A 24308-nucleotide genomic window follows, 5' to 3' on the forward strand; every position below is an offset into this window, starting at 1 on the left:
ACCTGCCATTGATATGCTTACAAATGGGCATGCCAATACCGACCTTACTCTACTCTTCTGTAATGGAATCTTAGTGCCCAGATGCTGTCATAGAATTGGAGCTAAGTGCTTGCCATTGGGGTGTTTAGGCAACCACCAGCTTGTAAATTTATCCTTCATGGGTACCGGAGTAGTACCGAACTGGTTGGCTGTAGCAGTAAGGTTTAGCAGTTTTACAATTGTAAAGAGTAGACTGACACATAGCGGCATTCAGTCCCTGATGCTCAAAAATTATCGTGCTTGCAACATTTGATTTACAGTGGTTGTAGCCAGTATAGCACTCACATTATTCAGTGTCTAATGCACACAGGAGTTCTGTGTTGCTTTTACCGTTCACACTAACAGCTACCAATAATCCTATGCAAATGTATCACAACAACTTCATTAGTATTAAAGTGAGCATTCCATGCAATGCACAGATGTTTCCAAATGAGCAGAAAGGAGCATCTACCTTTAACGTTCAAACTTTTCCAGCATGTCTGGAGCTGTCATTGCATGAGGGTGACTTCTCAGTGGAGCAGTCTGCTTGCATTTTTTAATAGTATCTGCACATGTGTGAAATGTGCCACGTGCATGTATTATATGTGTGCATTTCACGCATATAACAATAGTGTTAAAAAGTTGTTGTGAAAAACAAAAAGGACATCACTGGACGCATACCTACAACATAGTTGTCTCCCAGAGGCACAGGGAGATAAATTAACTCATTCTGAGGTCACACAGAGTCAATAGTAGAGCCAGAATTTAGACCTTAGACACAGTAAAGTAACGTGATTTGTCTAAGGTTGGGGATTAGAATTCTTGGTGCTCCTAGTCGGATGATAGGGTTTTAATTTGAATCTCATTCTCTTACTCTCCAGCAAGTCTGTTGCTCCTTCCTACAGTTCTTGAAGCCTATAAGTTACCTTAGAAGTCAGATCTGATCACGTCATCTTCTCTGGCTCCTGGACACCAACACTGTCCATCTTGCAGGGGTATTTTATTTCTTTGTTACTTCTGTTTTACATTAAGGTTTTAAACACAGGGAACATGCTGTTCTGAAACCTCTTCAGTCAGCACCTATGATCTATGAAGGCAATTAATCAAACACGTACCTTGTCAACTCTATCTTGTTCTCTTCTATTTTATGAGTGTCTGGTTATTTCATCAGCACAATGATGGGCATTAATCTTCATTGCATGGAAATTGTTTGCAGGTCTAAAGGAGAATACTGGCTATGCAACCTACCTTGTGGTCCAAATTAATCCTCAGAGACATAGTAAATTATTTCCTCCTGGTGCATTCATTTAGCCCCAGGTAACACATTTCCATGTATTAGTCAATTTTAGGTATTTATCATAAGACTAAGCTGTCGCTCAGAGTAAATACCAGTTTGTTCAAACATTTGTCCTCTGGTTCCCAGGCATGCCGTGCGTGGATAAAACCACATCTCTAGAGTACAAGCAAAGATCGAGATCTATTTCTAACAGCAGTGCAAGCAAAGACTGAGAAGAGACAGAGAGGCACAGAGAGATAAAAGGAACTGCCTCACTTCACTTGAAGAGTTAGAGGTAGATTCAGCATTCTTCTGATTCAATTTGCCACTACACTGTAAGAACCTCAAATTAAAAAATATATATGCATTGTTTTATAGCATTGCAAAGAAAGTACCCACCACTGGAACCTTCCAATGATGCTTCATCACTTCAGAGGTGCAGCGGGTTCAACCTTTAGTGCTTGTGACACTTTTAGTATACCCAAAACAGGATTGCGGATAGTCTCTGAACAGCTGAATGTTCACTACTGGTCCCACCACTGAAACTATTTTCTTTTTTGATGTACTTAAATTATGGTCATTCAATATAACATTTCAACAACATCTAGAGAAGATTTCAACTACCAACAGTGAAGTGGGAAAGCAGGGCTGATGCAGGGATTTTAAGGATCCTAAGCAAACTGAAAGCCTGCTAAAATAGGGTCATGTGGAATGTGAAAAATTGCAGGAAGACCTTAGGAAAGCAGAAGACTGGGCATCCCAATGGCAGATGAAATTTAATGTGGACAAATGCAAAGTGATGCACATTGGAAAGAATAATCCAAATCATTGTTACCTATTGCTAGGGTCCACCTTGGGAGTCAAACTAAAGAAAACGATTTAGGTGTCATTGTAGACACTGTGCTGAAATCTTCTGCCCAGTGTGTGGCGGCAGCCAAAAAAGCAAACAGGATGCTAGGAAGTATTAGGAAAGGGATGCAAAATAAGACCAAGAATATTATGTTACCTCTATATCACTCCATGGTGCGACCTCATCGTGAGTATTGCATTCAATTCTGGTCTCTGTATCTCAAAAAAGATATAGCAGAATTAGAAAAGGTTCAAAGAAGAGCAACCAAAGTGATAAAGGGGATGGAGCTCCTCCCATATGAGGAAAGGCTAAAGAGGTTAGGGCTCTTCAGCTTGGAAAAGAGATGGCTGAGGGGGGATATGGTTGAGATCTATAAAATCCTGAGTGGTGTAGAACTGGTAGAAGTGAATCAATTTTTCATTCTTTCAACAAGTACAAAGACCAGTGAATACTCAATTAATTCAATTACATGGAAATATTTTTAAAACAAACAGGAAGAAATATTTTTTCATTCAAAGAATAGTTAAGCTCTGGAACTCGCTGACAGAGAATGTGTTAACAGCGGTTAGCATATCTGGGCTTAATAAAGGTTTGGACAAGTTCTTGGAGGAAAAGTTGATAGTCTGTTATTGAGATGGACATAGCCACTGTTTGCCCTGGGATAAGTAGCATGGAATGTTGCTACTAATTGGGTTTCTGCCAGGTATTTGTGACCTGAATTGGCCACTTTTGGAAGCAGGATACTGGGCTAGATGTACCATTGGTCTGATCCAGTATGGCTATTCATATACTGCCTTTCTGTGGGTACAACCAAAGCAGTTTACCTTGGGCAATGGAAGGTTAAGTGCCTTCCCAGGGTCACAATGAGCTGCAGTGGGAATTGAACCCAGTCCCCTAGGTTCTTAGCCTACTGTACTAACCATTAGGCTACTCATTCACTCAATAAACAGTCAACTCTCTAAGCTCACCCTTTGCCTTCCCTAAAATTTTGATAATTAAACTCAAACACCTCTCAGAATTATCCAAAATACAAAATTAGGACATCATACATTTCAATATTAATCTTTGTTTTATAGTTTTATACATATAACAATAGTAACTTTGTAGTAACCCGCCCTGATGCTCACCAGACAAAACAGGGTCAGTTTGGCGCTTATTTTAGGTACTTTATTCCTGTTTTGGATGTCTGGAAACTGGTATTTGGACATCTAATAACAAGGTTTTGTAGTGTAAGGAATGATATTGTCCATAAAATTGATACAATTTGGTGACTCTTCATTCCATTCATAGTAACTCACAAACTCTGGTCTTTCTCTGAAAACTAGAACAGCCTTAGCAGCTTGCCAATATAGAGTAGAGTCATTTAAATGTTCTTGTATTTGTATGCCATTTGTCAATTAAAAACATCAAGAATTTATCGCCCCTGCATAATTTAGTGGGGAACTGCCACTACCTCACTCCCCCACCCCAGAGAGAGAAACTGTCGTTTCTACTCAGGTATGATTGGAAATCTCAGTGGGTCCAATGTCCATAGGTTCCACTTCAATGCACCTTCCACAAATGTGTATAATCACAATCTAGAGGATATAATGTGTGACACGCATCCACCATACCCAGAGCTGTACAAAGCCTAGGGATATTTAAAAACATAAGAACATAAGAGTAGCCATACTGGATCAGACCAATGGTCTATCTAGCCCAGTATCCTGTTTTCCAAACAGTGGCCAAGATAGGTCACAAGTACCTGGCAGAAACCCAAATCGTGGCAGCATTCCATACTACAAATCCCAGGGCAAGCAATATCTTACTATAGCAGACTATGGACTTTAAAGTACTTCCATGTAACCTCCTCGAGTGTCCCCTTGTCTTTGTAATTTTGGAATGAGAAAAAATCAATTTACTTCAACTCGTTCTACACCACTCAGGATTTTGTAGACCTTAATCGTATCTCCCCTCATGCATTTCTTTTCAAAGCTGAAGACCCCAACCTCTTTAGCCTTTCCTCATACGAGAGGAGATCCATCCCCTTTACCATTTTGGTTGCTCTTCTTTGAACCTTTTCTAATTCTGCTATGTCTTTTTTGAGATACGGCGACCAGAACTGAACGCACCATGGAGCGATACAGATGCATTATAGTATTTTCAGTCTTTTTCACCATCCCTTTCCTTATCATTCCTAGCATCCTGTTTGCTTTTTTGGCTCCCGCCGCATACTGAGCAGATTTCAGCGTATTATCTACAATGACACCCAGATTTTTTTTCTTGAGTGCTGACCCCCAAAGTGGACCCTGCATCAGGTAACTATGATTCGGATTATTCTTTTCAATGTGCATCACCTTGCATTTGTCCACATTAAATTTCAGCTGCCATTTGGATGCCTAACCTTCCAATTTCCTAAGATCTTCCTGCAAAATTTCACAGTCCGCACGTGTTTTAACAACCTTGAATAGTTTTGTTTTATCTGCAAATGTGATCACCTCACTTGTCATTCCGATTTCCATATCATTTATTTATAAATATGTTAAATAGCACCGGTCCCAGTACAGATCCATGTGGTACTCTACTGTTGGGTTTCCCAGAGGGCTGAGATCTGTCCAGAATGGATTCATATGCTTCATTAAAGTCTCATCTCATAATTATGGGCAACTCACAAAAAGTGCTTCTCATATGAATTTAGCGCATATACATTACATGACACACATTTTACACGGTCCAAAGTGATCACTGCTGTAACAAATTGCCCCTTAGGATCAGAGAAGATTTTACGAGTGACCACCTGTAAACCTTTATGTTATTATGACTCCTGTTTCCCCCCCCCCCCCCCCCCCCCCCCCCCAAGGCCAGTATGTGAAAATACTTCCCAACCCACCATCTGCATAACTTGCAGTGTTCTATTATATTAAAGTGGGTTTTCCTGTAGAAAAGTTACAGATACTCTGTGCTTGTTAAGGGCATGAAGTATTTTCTGCTTTTTAACAGGGGAATGAATTCCGCCCACATTCCATGTTATGATCTTAAACACCTAAGTGTTTATTGTGGATATGATGAAGCTGACAATACAAGAACCACAATGGTGCAGTAAGGGGATGTTCCAGCCTCCCCGCCTCCTCTGAAATGACTTCTTCCCACAGACAAACTAGAAACCAATATCCAGTACCCAAAATATGCCATAAAGATACCTCCCCAATCTCCTACCCCTGCAGTCCCCCCTAACCCACCTCCCACCAATCCCTACAACTCTTCCTGAAAACCCTCCCAAAATCCCTCCATTTCCTACCCCTATCTCTCCCCATCCCTATACCACTAACTAATAATAAACCACCCACGTGGTTCTACTTCCTGTAGGACTCGACCTCTTCATGTAAACAAACAGCCCGGACTCCACAAATTAACCAAAGCTGTAAACTTTAAACAAATACAATTATGTAAAACCAGGGCTTTTTTTTTTTGAGGGGGTACTTGGGCGTACTGAGTACCGGTACCTTTTCCATTGTCTGCTAAAATTGACCCATGGTCCCCAAGTTTTAATGAAAGAGCTCAGGCCCTACACACCAATTCTGCCTTGTCATAGATTCTGTGACTGGTTGCAGGGGGCCTGGCTATTGTGAGATGGGTCCCTCAGTGATCACCTCACCCCTGAAGGGTGGCCTGGCATTTGAGTATCAGCACCTTTTTTGCTAGAAAAAACACACTGTGTAAAACAAAACAGTAAAACAGAAAACAGACCCCAGATACAATCCATGTCCGACCTATGAAGGGGTACATATACAGAGGTCGAATACTGAGGTTAGTATCCTCTTGGACAGAGTTGCAGAAAAATAGTAAATTAGATCCACCTGAGGGGGTCAGACCCCCCCCTCTCCAGACACACGCTGCAAACACAGGCTCGATAACCAGCTGATGGCAAACGTTCCTCTTAATGTCTATGGATAGTTTTTACAAAGTTCAAAGTAAGGGGTGCCATATTTTTTTGTGCCTGGGATCTATTCTTCCAGAACGCAGGCTTCCTGTAAACATATGAACCAAGAAGATTAATCATCAAGCCAGCACCTGCGTCCTCTTCCCAAATCCTGCTCCTCCCGTGCCTTTATGTAGAAAATTCCAAAAAAATGGAAAATTAAACTAGTCATAAATGAGCCCCCAAAATGAGCGGTCAGCTCTATAACGATCTCTATTACAAATGCTGCTGAATGCTCAGCCTCCTGTGAAGTAATTGGTCACCCTCAACTGTCTGCTTCCATCTGGTCAACATACTTTCCTGCTTCCACAGCTGAATCAAACGTTTTTGTGGCACCATTACATTGAAATCGCAAGCGCGCTGGAGACACCAAATTAAAACGCACCTGCATTTGTACCAATTTAGAGCAGACTGGTGAAAATGCTTTCTGAGCCCTGGAAACTGCGCTCGAATAATCCTAAAAACATAGGATTTTTGTTCCATTGTAATCCAGTGTTTTACCACTCCAGAGCACTTGCAAAATCTCCAGCTTGTGCACATAATTCAGCAGTTTAAAGATTACTCGAAGCAGGCCCAGGTGATGCACCCTTTCAATGCGGAGGGGTCCCGCTGAGGCAGACATCTGGAGTGCAGATGTGAGCCTGGGTTCCAGAAATGAACGCAGTTCTCGGTCCAACAAAGATTCTGGAAAGCCAATCAAGCAAAGATTATTTCTCCTGGCCCTGTTCTCAAGCTCATTTAATTTGTCTTCCAGCTGTCGCATCTTCTCCAACACCTGTGGTCTGTCCTGTTCCAGTATCTGTATCAGATCTTCCAAAGCCCTCATTCTCTATTGCACAGCTTGGAGTTCCATGTCCAAGGTATTAAATCTTTGGTCTACAGTATCCAAATTGTCAATTATAGTTTGCAATTGTTTTCTGACCGTATGTTCCAGTGCAGCCCCACCTCTGCAGTCACCTACGCCACCCATTTAGAACTCGATGAAGGGGAATGTTGTGCGCTTTTATCTGCCATTTTAGGATCTCCGGTGCAGTCCTTCTCCTGCTCCTTTTTTTATAGGTTTCATCGCCATATGCTAGATGACCGAAAAGAAATACACCCCTCTCTGGAGCCAGAGTGCTTTCCGCTGTCAGGTATTGATGGAGGATGGGTCTGATGCTGTCGACAAGTAGCTGATAATAATTGGAGAGTTGGAAGCCTCGCCACTAACCTCCTCACCACGCATTGACCCAACCGGAAGTCCTTACATAAGACTTTTTTTAGTGACATATTTTCTCCGGGGCCTTAGCTAAGTGTATATTCCAAATGTCAACCGGCTTTTACACTGTAGTTGTCTTTTCTACCACATGGGGATAGTCTAAGGCCTCTAGAAAATTCTCAGCAAACTGATCTTTCTTATCTCTGATCTCTTTCCAAACTCTGGGAGGCACGATCTGCTTCAGGTGAGTTCTGTATACAATTTAAAATTCTAACCTTGACTCTCAAGATCATTCATACAGAGGTACCTCCATACTTATTGTCTTTTCTCATCCCTCATACAGTGGCTCACGCCCTGCTTTCATGATTACACGATCATCATTTATGTATTCCATCTGTTCCCTGAGGAAGACTTGGCTCAACCCGACAAAGTGCTTTTTTCTGTTCAGCTTCTTTAGTTTGGAATGCTCGGCCCCTCTCAATTAAAGCAGAACCATCATTGATGAAATTTGGGGCTGCCCTTCAAACTAACTTTTTAAAGTTGGCTTTCAAGGTGCTGGTGGGTCACATGGAGTTACAGTGACTGATTGAAACCTTTGCCTGCTTGTAATCCTCATTTCAACTTCTGAGTGCTCTTTTTTTCCCTCTTTCTCCTACCTCTGATTTTCCTGATTCTTCTTTCCTGTCTTCATTTTGGCATTCCTTTCCTAGATATATTGAATTGTAAACTACTTTGCTATATTTGCTGTGTAAGGCAGTATTACCAAGTTTGATAATAAACATAAACAAAAACATAAACCGGACAATATTTTTTTTAAATGCTGTTGCTGGCTAGATTAGCCCCAGATATTCAGTGCTGGGCCATGTCCAGGCACAGGCACTGAATATCGGGGGTTAATTTGCCTGATAGTGACCGCCAGGGCTTATGTAGGCCCCACACAGTTATGCAGGTGCTGTCTGAATATCAACTGGGACCTGCATAGCTAATTTTATTTTAAGAAGCCCCCCCCCCCAATCCCCCTCCTGGCCATGGAAATATCCCCTCTACCTCCCCCCAGGGCCCCACCTTGCAGACCCCCCATCCCACCCACCCCTGCTGTCTAGGTAGGCCTCCCTGGGCCTACCTGATAACCCTACTGGTCCTAGTGGGGTTGACGAGGGCAGGAGCAAAGCCTACTTACTCCTGCCCCTTGCAGCTGTTGTCTTGTAGTACTTGCAGTACTGCAAGTCTTCCACAAGAGGTCCCAACAGTCATTTTCAGGCAGCAGCTACAAAGGGGCAGGAGCAATGAGGCTTTGCTTCTGCCTCCATCGATCCCACTAGTACCACTAGGCCCCAGGGCTATCAGTTAGGCCCAGGGGATGGGCTTACCTACACAATGGGGGGGGGGGGGAGATTGGGGGCTGCTTGGGGGGGGTCTGCGTGGCAGGGCCCTGGTGTGAGGTGGAGGGAAGTAGGGGGGATATTTCTGGGGCCAGGAGGGAGATTGGGGGGCTTTTAAAATGAAAAACAGTTATGCAGGTGTTATCCAATATTCAATACACAGGTAGATTAGGATAGTTTTTGAGCTGTACTAAACTCACCCACTTAGCTATGCAGGTGCCAGCACTGCTTTTTCTGGGAAGTCAGAGGTGATATTCTGGTATAATGCCACTGAATATCGGTGGATAGGCAGCAAGAGATGATTTAAATGTGAATCTTAGTGTCATCATCATTTACAGGAAGACAGTTGTGGTGGTATCCGGTTGGTTGGTTGGTTGGTTGGTTGGTTGGTTTGTTTGTTTGGTTTTTTTTAGTTCAATTTTTATTGAATTTTTGGTATTTGGTGTTTCAATATAGATTAAAGTCTCCCATGATCACCAGCATAGAGAAACTGAGGGTCACCTTGTAACCAGTTCAAGCAGGTCATGCACAGATGGGGTCTGAGTCTATATTTGACATTGAAAAAAATTGGCGTGATTTACAGAATATGGATAGCGCCGTCCACACAGCTAAAATTTAGATGCAGCTGTTTACATCAGTGAAAAGCTAACTTTAGGCATGGAACAAGTTATTCCATAACACTACATGTAAATTTTAGGAATGCCCATGACCCACCTATGCTCCTCCCATGGTCATGCCCACTTTTGAAATCCACATGGTAGAATTTACGTAGACTACTTTATAGAATACGCTGAGGGGCCCTTTTACTAAGCTGCGTAGGCACCTACATGCGCCCCACACGCTCCAAATTGAAGTTACTGCCTGGTTAACATGTGGCCCTTGCGATAATTTTAATTTTGGAGCATGTCCACTAAATGCGGAAAGTGGAATTTGACACGCGTAGACCATTACCGCCCACTTACCGCATGAGACCTTACCGCTAGGTCAATGGCTTGTGGTAAAGTCTCAGACCCAAAATGGACGCGCATTTTACTGCACATCCATTTTCAGCAATAAATAAATAAATAAAATGCATTTATTGTAGGTGCACTAAAAAATAATTCTGCTCTCGCCCAAAACACGCGTTTACATTTTTCAGTGCACCTTAGTAAAAGGACCCATTAGTGAGTAGTGCGTGTAAATTCTATTTATTGCCAATTAGTGCCAAAAATTGCTTGCGCTGTTTGGCTTGTTAACCAATTGAGTTGTGCGCACAAATATTTATGTTTATGTTTATTTCAGATCTAATATATTGATTTGATTTGCCTACTTTATTTTTTGTCTATTAGAAATGCTAAATAGTAGTAGTAGTAGTAGTAGTAGTAGTAGTAGTAGCTTAGGTAGACCAAAGTAGTTTACAATTCAATATCAAAACATAAATAGGCAATGTACAAAATTAAAACAACCAAATAACTCCATAAATTACAGAAAAGACCTAAAGTCATTCATACATAGATCATTCACTACAATCAACGAAGTGCAGGAAATTTATATTCCACAAACTTATCAATATGCCCGGTCATTATGATCTCCTTCCAAATTAAAAGCCTCTTTAAAAACAAAGTCTTCAACAGAATCTTAAAGTTAGAAAAATTCTCCTCACGGGGAATATAATTTGGAAGTTGATTCCAAAGACAAGGGGCAAAACAAACAAACAAAAAAAAGCTTCGATTCTTGTGGAATATAATCTCACTCTGTGTAATGATGGATTTACTAATCTATGAACTTGCAAAGATCTTTAAGCCCTTGAAAATGTATAAGGAATCATTCATTTATTTTATTTACTTCTTAGGATTTATTGTTAGTGCATTTAGGGGCCCTTTTACTAAGGCACGTAGGGCGCCTACATGCATCCAATGCACGTCAATTTGGAACTACTGCCCGGCTACCGTGTGCCCCGGGTGGTAATTCCATTTTTTATGTGCGGCCGATACGAACGGCAGAAAATATTTTTTATTTCTATCATGTGGTGCTAACCGGGCAGTAATTGGTAGTGTACATACGCTGACAATTACCGCCCAGTTAACGCGTGAGACCTTACCGCTAAGTCAATGGGTGGCAGTAAGGTCTCAGGTGCAAAATGGAAGTGTGCCAATTTTTATTTTGCTGCACGTCCATTTTTGGCTAGAAAAAAAGGCCTTTTTTGCAGGTGTGCTGAAAAATAGACCTGCATGCGTCCAATACACACGCCTACAACAGCGCAGGCCATTTTTCGGCACACCTTAGTAAAAGAACCCCTTAGATATCCTGGTTGTAATGAATAAAATAAGAATACGCCCAGATTTGCACACACAACTCCAGTCACACTATATAGAATTTGCAGGATGATGTGTTGTTACGAAGTGCTCAGTATATCATGAACAGACAGACTGGCTTCTCTTCTCCTAGCTGAGTTAAAACGTTTAACTTAAAAGGAATTCTGATTCCGTAAGATGGAGGATTGCAATTGTTGATTGTTTGATTGTATCCTGCATCAGGACTGCTACTCTTCTACCCCATCTCCCTAGTCCTGGTTGATGTTGGATATTGAATCCTGTTGGTCATAGTTCAGAAAGGGGTAATTCCCCAGTTTCATCTAGCAAGGTTTCAGTTATTCCTAAAGGGCCAGATTCAATAAATGACTTTTCAAAATGGATGCCAGAAAAGACTGGCGCTAAGTGTGATTCTTGAAGGGCACATGCTCTTTATAGAATCACACAGCATGATTCCTGTGCCCTAACTTTGGGCACCAGACTTACGCCTGCTGAAACCTTGTGTAAATGCTGGTGCCCAAGTTGGGTATGCTGATCCATTTGCTGATCCATTATTCTGTAAAAACAATTGCAACTTTTTGGAATGCCCCTGACCTACCCAGTCCCCTCCCATGGCCATGCCCCCCTTTTGAGTTGCATGCTATGGGATATGGGCACCAAGCATTATAGAATAGCATGCAGCCAGATGTGCGTGCAAACCCTAATTGGTGCCAATTAATGTCAATAATTGGTTATTAACAACCAATTATTTCTCTTTAGCCAATAAGTTGCATGCGCATCTCGAGATCAGGCTCAAATTTAGGTGCACAAGTCTGGGCTCCATATATAGAATCTGGGGGGAAAACATCTAGATGCTGTTCACAGGTGTCATCATGGATCATTGACAATTTCTTAGTCGTTGATCTAGCATTCACCAGGCTTATGGTTCCAGAGGGTATTCTGGGGTGCTGGGATAGCTTGGGTATGGCAGAGAGGTAATCGTTTGAGTACTGTTAGACAGGTGTTTGACCTTTGCACTTATGTCCTCTTTGTGGTTGGTGGGGGTCATAGCCACACACCTTATCCATCACATCCATCATATCTCTTGATCTATTGAGCCAAGGCACATTCTTGCTATTGTTTAAGTGTTATTAGGCAATTTTCAATAAGTGGCCCAATGGGAGGTTGTGGCAGTCATTTTGAGATTGGATCCAGCATGGGCAGGAGCAACTAGGTGGGTCCAGGGTGGTGGGTGCTCCTGCCTGGTTAAACCCCACTGTGTTGGCCATCTGCTGATATTCAGTGGCACTTAATCAGATAGTCTTGCTGAATATCACCACTAAGTGGCCATTCTCTAACCGGCTATGTTGGGGCACTCCAGGGGCAGACTCTGGAGAGAGTCACAACTTAGCTAGTTTATCTGCCGAGTTATTCAGGCACCTGTCTGAATATTGGCTGCTGCCCAATTAATTTCTAGGTAGCTACACATGCCAGAGTATTCAATGCTAGAAGCTGCATATGCTACAGCATTGGATAACGGAGGTTAGTTCAGCCCACAGCTATGAATGGCTCACAAGCTGTTTACCCCTGGATTCTATATAGTGCGCCTAGAGGTCCGTACTAAAATCGGTGTGGATTCTATAACAATACACATAACTTAACAAGCTTAGCAATCTAATGAATCATTTAACAAGCAATAATGAGCATTAATTGGCACTGATTAGAATTTAGGCACATAACTCACTAAGCACATTCGGTAACAATGTGCGCCAAACTTCTAACATGCGCAGGCAAAAAGGGGCGTGCTATGGGTAAAATGAGCATTTTGTGGGAATTCCAAAATGTACGCGCCTAGATATGGCCCAGTGTGCCTAAATCTATACGCCAGGATTTACGCCACGTTTTTGTTGGTGTAAATGGACGCACGTAGATTTAGGAGCTGAAATATCAACTAAGCGTATTCTTTAAAGGTACTGATTATAAAATATGCTTAGTCGGAACTGATTTCAGCACCGATTTTTTAGATGCCATATATATATAATCTCCCCCTTATTGTCATACGCTGAATATTAGCCTCAGCATGTTTACCCACCTCAGGACACTGTCTACAGAAACCAGGTAACTCCAATGTGAGACACAGAAGCCTGATTGTGAACACAAAATAAGCTAGAGTGGTCGAGAACACCTGTGGGCATTGCATAGGCTCTTATATGAACTCTCAAAAATAAAAAAAAAACTGCTTATAACAATAATTTCAGAAACTTATACAATGTTTGCCCTAAATCAATGGTATTGATTATGCACTTACATTGAATGTCACTTATTATAATTTTAAACAAAAAAGCCTCGTAAGCCCAGGGTACCATTAATTTGGACACTACCTGAATTGGCTATCATCATTGGCTCCTACCTCCTCCGAAAACACCTACAGAGCAAAACAACTCCAAAATGGAGAAAAAAGGTCTGCAGTAAAAACCGGAGGGGTTCGAATGTGACAATTTTATAATCAAAGTGCACAAGCAAAAACCCAATTGTACTCCTAACTTTTAACTTACTAAAGTCGGGAGAGTAGTTTACAGAGTGAGTCATACATAGACGGGAACAAAAAAGGGAGTACTTAGCTTCACCAAGGAAATACTGGCAAAACACCATCCCGGAGCTACTCTCAGTTGTGTATACACCCAATATCCATGATGTCATGTCTGTGGTCAATGATGTCTTCGATCAAAAGTTACATGTCATCAGACGGACAGAATCCTAGGTCTCTAGAGGGCAATTTTTTAAATATGTGCAGGCTAGTGCATAGACCGTGATACTTCTTTGGCCCCGTCTTTGGTCGTTTTCAAATCCAGGCTAAAAGCCCACCTCTTTAACGCTGTTTTTGACTCCTAACCACTACTCACTTGCCCTGTACCCTTTTATCCCCACCTCTTTAATTCCCTTACCTCTTAGTTGTTCTGTCTGTTTGCCTGTCCTATTTAGATTGAGAGCTCTTTGAGCAGGGACTGTCTTTTCATGTATGGTGTACAGCGCTGTGTATGCTTTGTAGTGCTATAGAAGTGATAAGTAGTAGTAGTACTTCTACTTGCAAATCGTGCACCAGTTCTCAAAGAGAATGTGTAAACACACTTTACCTTTCAAAATTGCTGAAGGAAAAAGAAAGGCAGAGATGTGCAGCTGTTTTTTTTCTGTGAGCATTATTCTGACAAAAACAACTCATGCAGTTTTGAAAATGCAAAACTATGCACATCGTTCTCTTCTCCAACCTCACCCCCCTCTCTGGGAATACCTCTGTGAAAATGCAAAGAAAGCAACACATATACTTTTACGTATGTCAGGGTGGACAATTTTCAAAAAGCCCTTTATCCTAGGTAAACAGCTATTAAATGGATAAATGGCTTTTGAAAATTGACCTCCATATGTTTGGATGAAGCTTTTAATGCTATTGGGAGAAATCCTGCATGTCGCCACAGCTGCCGGAGACCAATTTGTCTTTGATTACTGGAGAGTAAGAGCTAACCATTGGCTGGCTGCCCATACATTACTGATCAGTTCCAGCATCTCATTGGCCAGTCTGCCAGGTATAAGTGGCAATAACTTTACATTCTGGAGAGAAGTTCTGACAATGCAATAACAGCTTTAATACCCTCTGGGTCCTTTTATTACCAACTGGGTTGAAGCCTCATTTCACCAACTCTGTAAATAATTGACCTGACTTTAATGTTCCTCTTGTTATAAAGGTTTCTAACAAGGCTCACTTGCTGAAGAAATATGTCAGTCCTTCAGACATTTATATAAACACACGTTCTACAATATTTATGCATTGTGTATCTGTCTCTCAGTGAAGAGTGAACACAAAAAGAATTGTTTCAAATGGTGACCGACATGTAGATGGGTTTTGCTTTTGTTGACTTCCCCCTAAGGGCCCCTCTCCTGTGGAGGAGTCACTGGAGTTGGTTCCCCACCTGCCATTTCTTATACATTGTGTATTCTGGGTGTGTAGCTATATCCCTATTCTATCTCAGTACATGACATCCACATACAAACAATACATTGTAATTCATATAAGACTTGCAATTGATATATATATATATATATATATATATATATATATATATATATATATATATATATATATATATATATATATATATATATGTTTATTAAGCCTTTTCTGCTAGGAGGTCTCGCACTGTCCTTAATCCTCTGCATGCCCTCTTCTTCATTGTGTAAGAGATTCTTTGTGTGCCTTCAGCTCAGGGTTTAAGACTGATGGCATTTCACTTCCTCCCTTTGCTTTCTGTGTTCTATAGTCACTGTTTTTCCTCAAAGGTCATTCTAGGGTAAACAATCTCAACATTCTTTTTATTGCTTTCCTTAAAGACAGAGAGGTAGCCAGCACGGCTTGCGTTTTGTGAATAGCTGGCAACGCAGCTGGTTTCCTTAATATAATGGCAGACCTGTAAATATAGCAATACATGACTGCACGTTAGCTGCATATTTAATGAAACACTACAGACCGGAATACAGTTTTAAACAAAAGAACACTTATTTCACCCCACAGGATGGACAAAACAACAAGCTGGACAACTACATAGAAAGCTTCAGACATAGGATAAAAATCACAACTTTCCAGTAAACAAAAGAAAATTCTGTACAATCTTACTCCACCAGAAAGAGCGGCCATAAGAACTCTACAAAATAACCAACGTATTATCATCAAACCCGACAAAGGAGGCTCAGTGGTGATTATGGACACACAAAAATACATTGAAGAAGGGCACAGACAGCTCTCAGACAATACATACTACAGGAAACTAACTGAGGATCCCACACAGGATTATACAAAGCAGCTGAAAGTCCTTATCAGAACATTTCCTAAACAAGTACAGCCACATCTGAAGAAACTCATACCAAACCAGCCTTCTGTGGGCACATTCTACATGCTACCCCAAATCCACAAACCTGGAAACGCTGGCAGACCAATCATATCGGGTATTGGCACACTCACGGAGGAAATATCTGGACTCATAGAGGGGATTCTGAAACCTCTCATTCACAAAACAAATAGCTTCATACAAGACACCACAGACTTTCTGAATAAATTGAAAAATATCAAGCAATTACCACTGAGTACCCTTCTGGTCACGATGGATGTAGAATCACTATACAACAACATTCCCCATGCGGATGGCATAGCTGCATGTGAGAAGCTCCTAAAAACATCCACACTGGACCATCAATACTCACCAGAAACTATTACAAAATTAATCAAATTTATTTTAACTCATAACTATTTCCGCTTTAACAATGATATCTATCTACAAATAATGGGCACTGCGATGGGCACCAGGACAGCACCCCAAAATGCCAACCTCTTTGTGGCTGAGCTGGAAGAGAGATTTCTGAATACATACCGGACCAAACCCCTAAAATACTACCGGTACATCGATGACATTTTTATGATTTGGACTGAGGGGGAAGAAACTCTGAAACAATTTTACAATTCCTTCAATACATACCATCCTACAATCAGATTCAAAATTGACTACTCCCCAGAAAAAGTCAATTTTTTGGACACCACAGTCTCAATCAGCGATGGATATATACAAACATCATTATACAAGAAACTCACAGACAAATGCAGCTACCTCCACAACTCCAGCTTCCACCCTTCACATACAAAAAGATCCATTATTTACAGCCAAGCCACAAGGTACCACCATATCTGCTCTGACCCAGGGGACAGAGACAGACACCTTGAAATCCTGACTGCATCCTTCGAACAGAAAGGCTACAACCCCAAAATAATCTCCAAGAATATTGCCTCCTCCCTCAAAACACCCAGGGAAAATCTGCTACAGTATAAAGAAAAAAAAGCCACAGACAGAATCCCCCTTATAGTGACATACAACCCAGAGCTGGAAAAATTAAGAAAAATCATTAAAGATCTACAGCCTCTACTCCAGTAGGATGAATTATTGAAAGAGATCTTCCCATCCCCACCAGTGCTGGCCTTCTGACAGCCACCCAACTTAAAACACAAGCTAATTAGAAGTAAGCTCCCAACATAGACTCAAAAAGAAGAGAATGGCACACATCCTTGCAATATATTCAGCTGCAAAGTATGCCAAAACATTTCACAGGACCCCAAGGTCATTCACAAAGGAAAAATATTCAATATTAAAGAATCTTTCACGTGCTCATCTTTCAATGTGGTATATATCATTCAGTGTAAAAAATGCAACGAAGGCTGCTACATTGGAGAAACAAGTCAGATGCTAAAGAGGAGATTTAATTTACATAGACACCATATGAAAATGCTAGTACCAATCAGGATGTCACCTCTGTGGGGCAGCACTTTACAAAACCAGAACACTGTACCAGTGATTTCATGGTAAGAATCCTGAAAAGGAACTTTAAAACAATACAGGAACGTAAGACCTTTGAAGTCAGACTGATTACATATTTTGACACCCACCAGACAGGACAACAAAGATCTGGGTTTCTAGCCCATTATAAACTATAAAATTGTACTGCTTTGTCACCCTCCTATCTCCTTGCATATCTCCCTGTCCCTCATCCACCCAACTCTTCCTGTCTCTCATCTATCCACTCTCATCCTGTTAGATTATCACTGAAATGCTTTGATGTTTCACTTATATATACTGTCACTTACCAACATTTGCTTATTTCCAATCTGACGAAGAAGGGCAATCTTCAAAAGCTAATCAAGAAATGTATTAAGTTATGTCCAATAAAAAAGGTATCATCTTATTTTCTTTTCCATGTTTTCTTGTGTTTTATTTCTATTGATTACCTTTAAAAGTGGACTAACATGGCTACCACACCTCTCTACTCAATGAAACACTAGAATTCAGACTCGGGATGCAAAACTGAAATAGCCATGTTTTAAACAGGGAATAGAGGGGTATAATCTGCATTGATTGGCAGCCTTGTTGGACAGACTGGATGGGCCATACAGGTCTTCATCTGCCATCATTAATGATGTTACATGTATCTGTAAGTATTATCGGGTCAATATTCAGCTTATGGTGGTGAGTGGCTTATACGCCACTTCCAGCATTGGGCTGACTTAACTTTGGATATTCAATGCCAGAGCAAGCAGAGTGTCAGGCTTTCAAAGCAGAAACTAGGTTCGTGAGCCCTTGGGCCACTGTTGTGGAGCAGCAGTGGCAGGCAAAACCACCCCACACCAGAGACAAGGCAGAACTCTGACAGAAACAGCTAGACATCACCTGCGCTTGACCGCCCTTCCCCAAAAGTTGAGCCCTTGGGTGCAGGCGGCCGGCAGGACTTACCAGATAGGGCAGGAACTGGATACCAACTAGGCTGAACAGGGACTGAGGGTCAGAGGGGAAAGGAATATACATGGGCAGCAAGGCAGGAAACTGGGCTAGGACTCACAGACAGACAATACTACACAAAGCAGGAAATTGACAAGCTAAAGGACAAGAACTGAAAGCTGCCACACAGCCACTGAGACAGGGTACAAATACTGACAGACAAGAGACAGGATAAAGCTGCAGAGCAGCCACTAAAACAGGGTACAAATACTGACAGACAAGAGACAGGACTGAAAGCTGCAGAGCAGCCACTAAGTAGGAGACACAGACAAACAGAAACTAGACAAGGAATACAGATCAGAAACAAGAATAGGAAAATAAGCAAATAAACCTAAGCTAAACTACACACAGACTAACTAGAATCAGACAAGGAACAATACAAGAAACCAGACTAGGCAGAAGTGCAACAAAGCACCATCAAACCAGGGACCTTAGACAATGCAAAGGCAAACTCAGAAGGTTCCAGGTGGTAATAAACCCATCAGCAGCTGAAACTCAGATGCAAGAATCATGAGGCAGCTACGGGTGAGGCTAGCTGCCAAACTTCAAACCAAGTCTGGAGGGCTGGAATATTTGGACCGGACCGGACCAGAAAGAAAGTCTGGAAAGTCTATGGCAGCCACCGGTTCTGGCCACCAGAGGGCAAGAGAAACACAAACCAAGACACAGGCAGAAAACATACTGAAGCACAGAGAGACTTAACACACACAGGTGCAGTATAGTGAAGTAATCAGAGCCATGCTTGAAGCAGCCAGCACACAGAGACAGAACTAACTCAGGAAGAACAGACAGAAGCCAGCTCAGAAGCTGACCGCCGGAAATAAGGTGAGTCTGAGAGGGGTCATAACCACAATCGTGACACAGAGCTTCCAGCATTGAATATCTTGGTATAACCACCGACCCAGAAGTTAACTGGGCCCCAACCGATATTCAGACTGGTGCCCAGTTAACTCGCTGCATAAAATTAGCATAACCTTGTTTCGGTCTTCATATTATGTGGTTATTTAGCCAGTTGGCAGACTGAAAAATCACTACTAACCATCCTATCTGTGTCCCTGGACCACTTATAAACTAGCTAGTTTCAATATGGTCAGTTAGATGGGATATTCAGCAGCACTACACAGTTAAGTGCTGCTAACTATCACCAGATAACCTTGCACAAATAATTTAAATGGCCAGGAGTCTGTCTTGGCTGTTCAAATTACTTTGAATATCAACCTCTGTATGATATATCTACATCTATCTAGATCAGGGGTTCTCAACTCAGTCTCTGGGCAACCCTAGCCAGTAAGGTTTTCAGGTTGTCATCAATGAATATGCATGAGATAAATTTGCATGTACCATCTCCATTCTAGGCAAATTTAATTCATACATATTCATTCTAGGTCTCTTGACAACCTGACTGGTTAGGTGTATCCTGAGGACTGGGTTGAGAACCTCTGATCTAAATAGACAGATAGACATATGAAGTCACATTTTTCCCCAGAAATTCTATTTGACTTTGAGACACATTTTGCACCATTGTTGGCCACCAAATACAGAAACTGGCACCTGTCCAATCACAGTTTAATCCTCCTGCCTGATCACATTAGGAATGTTCATCCTATAATATAGTTGTGTCATTGTGGATGACACAAAAATATCCAACAGAGTGGACACTACAGAGGGAGTAGAAAGCATGATAAGGGATCAATGAAAATTAGAAGAATGGTCTAAGGTCTGACAGTTAAAATGTAATCAATATAACAATATAACTATCTGGGGCATCTAGACATCCAATTTTCTAATCTTACATCAACAGAAACGTGAAACAATTTTTTTTAGAAAATATTAGTGATTGGTGCTCAGAGTTAAGTGTATCACACTGGAGGACTCTGCCTCTGCTGTTATGAAATAACACTTATTTCCAACCATCATCGCACCTCAATGTCCTTCCCTGCCTACCAGCTTGACGTCCAAAACAAATCATTGCCCCATAGTAGTTGAGATGCATATCAAAAATCTTGAAGCAGCACATTCAAAAATCAGCAAATAGTTCAATTCAAAATTGCATTACTTCAAAGTCTAAATAAAGTCACTTAGTTGCAGGAATGTTGATCCCCAGATACAATGACAAGAAATAAAAAAAACTTCTTACTGTATCTTGGACACGTCTCCAGCGGGACTTCAAAACATGTGCTAAATCCATGACATTAAATAATATGAAAAAGCTTTTCCGTTCTCAACATGGAACCAAGAAGTGCAGAGTGATACACTTGGGGTGCAGAAATCCAAAGGAGATTTTCAAGATAGGGGGTGAGAGACTGATAAGTATGGTTTAGTAGAGAGACTTTGGGGTGATAATGTCTGAAGATCTCAAGGCTGTGAAACAATGTGATAAGGCGATGGCTGTAGCCAAAAGGATGCTGAGCTACCTAGAGAGGGAAAGCTCTAAAGAGCAAGCACTGTACACATTGTGTCTACCATTCTGCCATGGCATTTACAGTGCTTGCTCTTTAGATACTCCAATTACTGAGCCCATAGTAAGGCTCAGTCCCTTCCTTTGTGCACCAGAAATAGATTTTTTTAGCCATATATCAGGCTTAGAGGTATACTTGTGAACCCTGAGGCAGGTGGATGTGCCCACTGAAACAAGGCCCATGTCAGGACCCATTGCACTGGTGCTTTCAATAAAGGGAAAGGGAAATGGGACTTGATATACCGCCTTTCTGAGGTTTTTGCAACTGCATTCAAAGCGGTTTACATATATTCAGGTACTTATTTTGTACCAGGGGCAATGGAGGGTTAAGTGACTTGCCCAGAGTCACAAGGAGCTGCAGTGGGAATTGAACTCAGTTCCCCAGGATCAAAGTCCACTGCACTAACCACTAGGCTACTCCTCCACTCCGCAATAAAGACTTGGAGACCTCATCCCCATGGCTGATCATCATTTGTTTCATCCTCTACTTTCTTCTTGACTGCGGTTATATACGTAGAGGCTCTGTCTGTTTCTGTTTTTTTTAAACATGATCTTGCCGTAAATAGGTGCACGCTGGTTTCAATTTTACCTCATGCCCTTTTCCCGGCCCATTGAAAAATAAAAAACTTTTCCCCCAGACTTGGTAAAAATTGGATCAGCGACTACCAAATACACACACCCACATTACCGCAGGCCACTTTTTGCCATGGCATAGTAAAAGGACCCCTTAGCGTCTCCTAAATAGGAGGCAGCAAGGGCGCCTGCATTAATTTTCTTACAAGTCCTATATGCTAATGGCAAATTTAGCATGGGACCTGCAAAAAACTATGTTTAAAATGGCCTTGATACTGACCTATTATAAATGGGCTTAGCACACAGAAAAAGTCCCATGTTTGCACAAGCTAAGCCCAGATTTTGCTGTGGTTTAGTAAAAAAAAAGACACTTTATTTTTTTTTTAGTCAACTTTCTGTCATGTGTATTAATTCTCCTATGTTTAAATGTTACACAGATTTTGATGTACCTCTGATGCAGGTGGTGGCCAAAACACAGCCTCATCAGGATATTTGTTTTCAATAAAATTTGCCCACATGCCATACTGTGTCTGTAGTCATTTCCTTGATCCGACCCCATTATCTTTAACTTCCTGGATAGGCAATGCCTATGCCTGGACATGGCCAGGCATTGAATATCTGAGTCTAACTTAACGGGCAGAAGTCAGCCTTAAGAAAATCCACTCGTTGCTGTCACCTGAATAATGACCTCGGTATTTATTAAAGTACTGTTCATGGGGCACTGATGGTTCCCTTCCGGTCTTTTTCTGATGCCAATAAAACAGAATATTAGTTAATTCCTTTGGAGCCAGTTTTGGTTCATGAATCATGAATATTAAACACAATATAATCGTTTACCATGCTGCCATATACATAGAATCATTCATGGGTAATTACATTACTGTTATGGACTTTATATAATGTTAAATGATCTGAAAATGTTCCTTTCTTCCACCTACCTCCTCTTTTCACTCTGGCCAGAGTCTTTTCCCAGTTGCTAGAAATTACTTCCAGAGCATGAATATTTATTGTCAAAGTGGGCCAGAGAAAGATAAAGAAAAAAATATCTAATTAATTTAAGAAGGCTATGAGGATCCATAAGTTAAAATAATTTGAATTAAGGGATGCATTTTCAAACTATCCACATTGAGACTAACTTTACAGGTACTTAAACTGTGCCATGTTTTAAACTATAGGCACATGTCTTTACATTGAAGCTCGCTACAGGCACAAACCGTTGGATTCTATATAGCGCGCCTAGCGTTTGGCTCCAAAATCCAAGCGGATTCTATAACACCGTGTGTAACTTAATTAGCTTAACAAGCCAATCAGCATTGTTTAACAGCACTTAACATACAATAATAAGCACTAATTGACAATAATTAGAATTTACGTGCACAAATTGCTAAACGTATTCTGTAATGCAGAGTATGTAAATTTTAATGCGTGCAGACAAAAAGGGGCATGGCTATGGGCAGGGAAATAGGCATTTTGCGGGCATTCCAAAATTTACGCGTGTAGTTATAGAATATGGCCCAGAGTGCCTAAATCTATGAGCCGGGATTTATGAAATGTTTTCATTGGTTTAAATGGACATGCATAGTTTAGGTGTTAGGATGCCAACTAAGTGTATTTTATATATTGTACCTTGGGCTATTGCAGTCCCAAAGGGCACAAACACGTTAAAGAGCAAAAATCCAGTGAAAGTAGCAACAGTCAGCCTTCCAGCTGGCAGGGTAGATAGAAACACAGCAACTGTCTTTGGACAAGTTCCTGGAGAAAAAGTCCATAATCTGTTATTGAAATAGACATGAGGAAAACCACTGCTTATTCCTTGGATTGGTAGCATGGAATTTTGCTATTCTTTGGGATTCTGCCAGGTACTTCTGACATGGATTGGCCACTATGGAAGCAGGATAATGGGCTAGATGGACCATCGGTCTGACCCAGTAAGGCTATTCTTATGTTTTTAGGTACTGTCATGGAGTCACCAGAACTGATTTTGGTACCCCTTTTTTTGACAGAAGCATAGGTGTGTGGAAGTTTGAAGTACTATAGTTTGCACAGGCTGAGGATACTTTTCTTCCATGCATAGATGGCTTTTTCCGTGCTTGTAGCAGGGAGAATGGAGAGAATACAATGTTTTTCCTGCACATAAGGATGTGATTAGAGGAGTAATAGCTAAAGGGTAGTACAAAACTGGAACAACCACATTTGCAGTCTGTTACTTGCCTTTTCCCAGATGCTCATGAAAAAGCCGGTTTGACCTCTATAGTAGGCATCGATACTAGCCTGCCACCCTCTGCTGTCCCAGATATCTGACTTACCACAACTCAGAGAGGATTTTCAGGCTGAAGCCAGCAAATACTTCAGTTACTGACCATATTGGATGCCGTCCATGAATGTTTTTGTGTGCTTATTATAAATCTTCTGAATTCAGATAGGCACAAACATTAATGAAAAATGCAAGCATGCCAATTTCTGAGGCAAATACTCAGCTGCATGGGGGAGGGGGTTGATTACTAAAGATGACCATTGTATTTTGGAGGTGTCGGTTATGTGATTGTGATGACATATTGGGGGCACTGGTTGGGGGGAGTAGAACGAAGGAGCAACCAATGGCAACTGCGCTATTGGACTGCCGCTAGATCTGCTACACCTTCTGCCTCCTCTTGAGATGGCAATATTTGTAGCAATCTTGACAGCAAGTGTGTGGTCATGGCCTGTAGACTAGTTGTCACCAATGACTATTCCTCTGCTTCATCCTAGTCATGTCTACTCTTTGCCCTTACCAGCGTTAATCAGCTAGTGCGAGATTTTTACCATACTGGCTCTTCCAATGTGCGATAGCTGTTCGCACGGGTTCATGCTACTGTTTAACACATGGTAAAACTCACACTAGCTATTTAACACAGCTCAGTAAACATGCTTTTTAGAAGGTAAGCCCTCTAGAGGTAGTACTCCTGAACAGGATAGTGA

Source organism: Microcaecilia unicolor, chromosome 4, assembly GCF_901765095.1.
Source record: "Microcaecilia unicolor chromosome 4, aMicUni1.1, whole genome shotgun sequence".
NCBI lineage: Eukaryota > Metazoa > Chordata > Amphibia > Gymnophiona > Siphonopidae > Microcaecilia > Microcaecilia unicolor.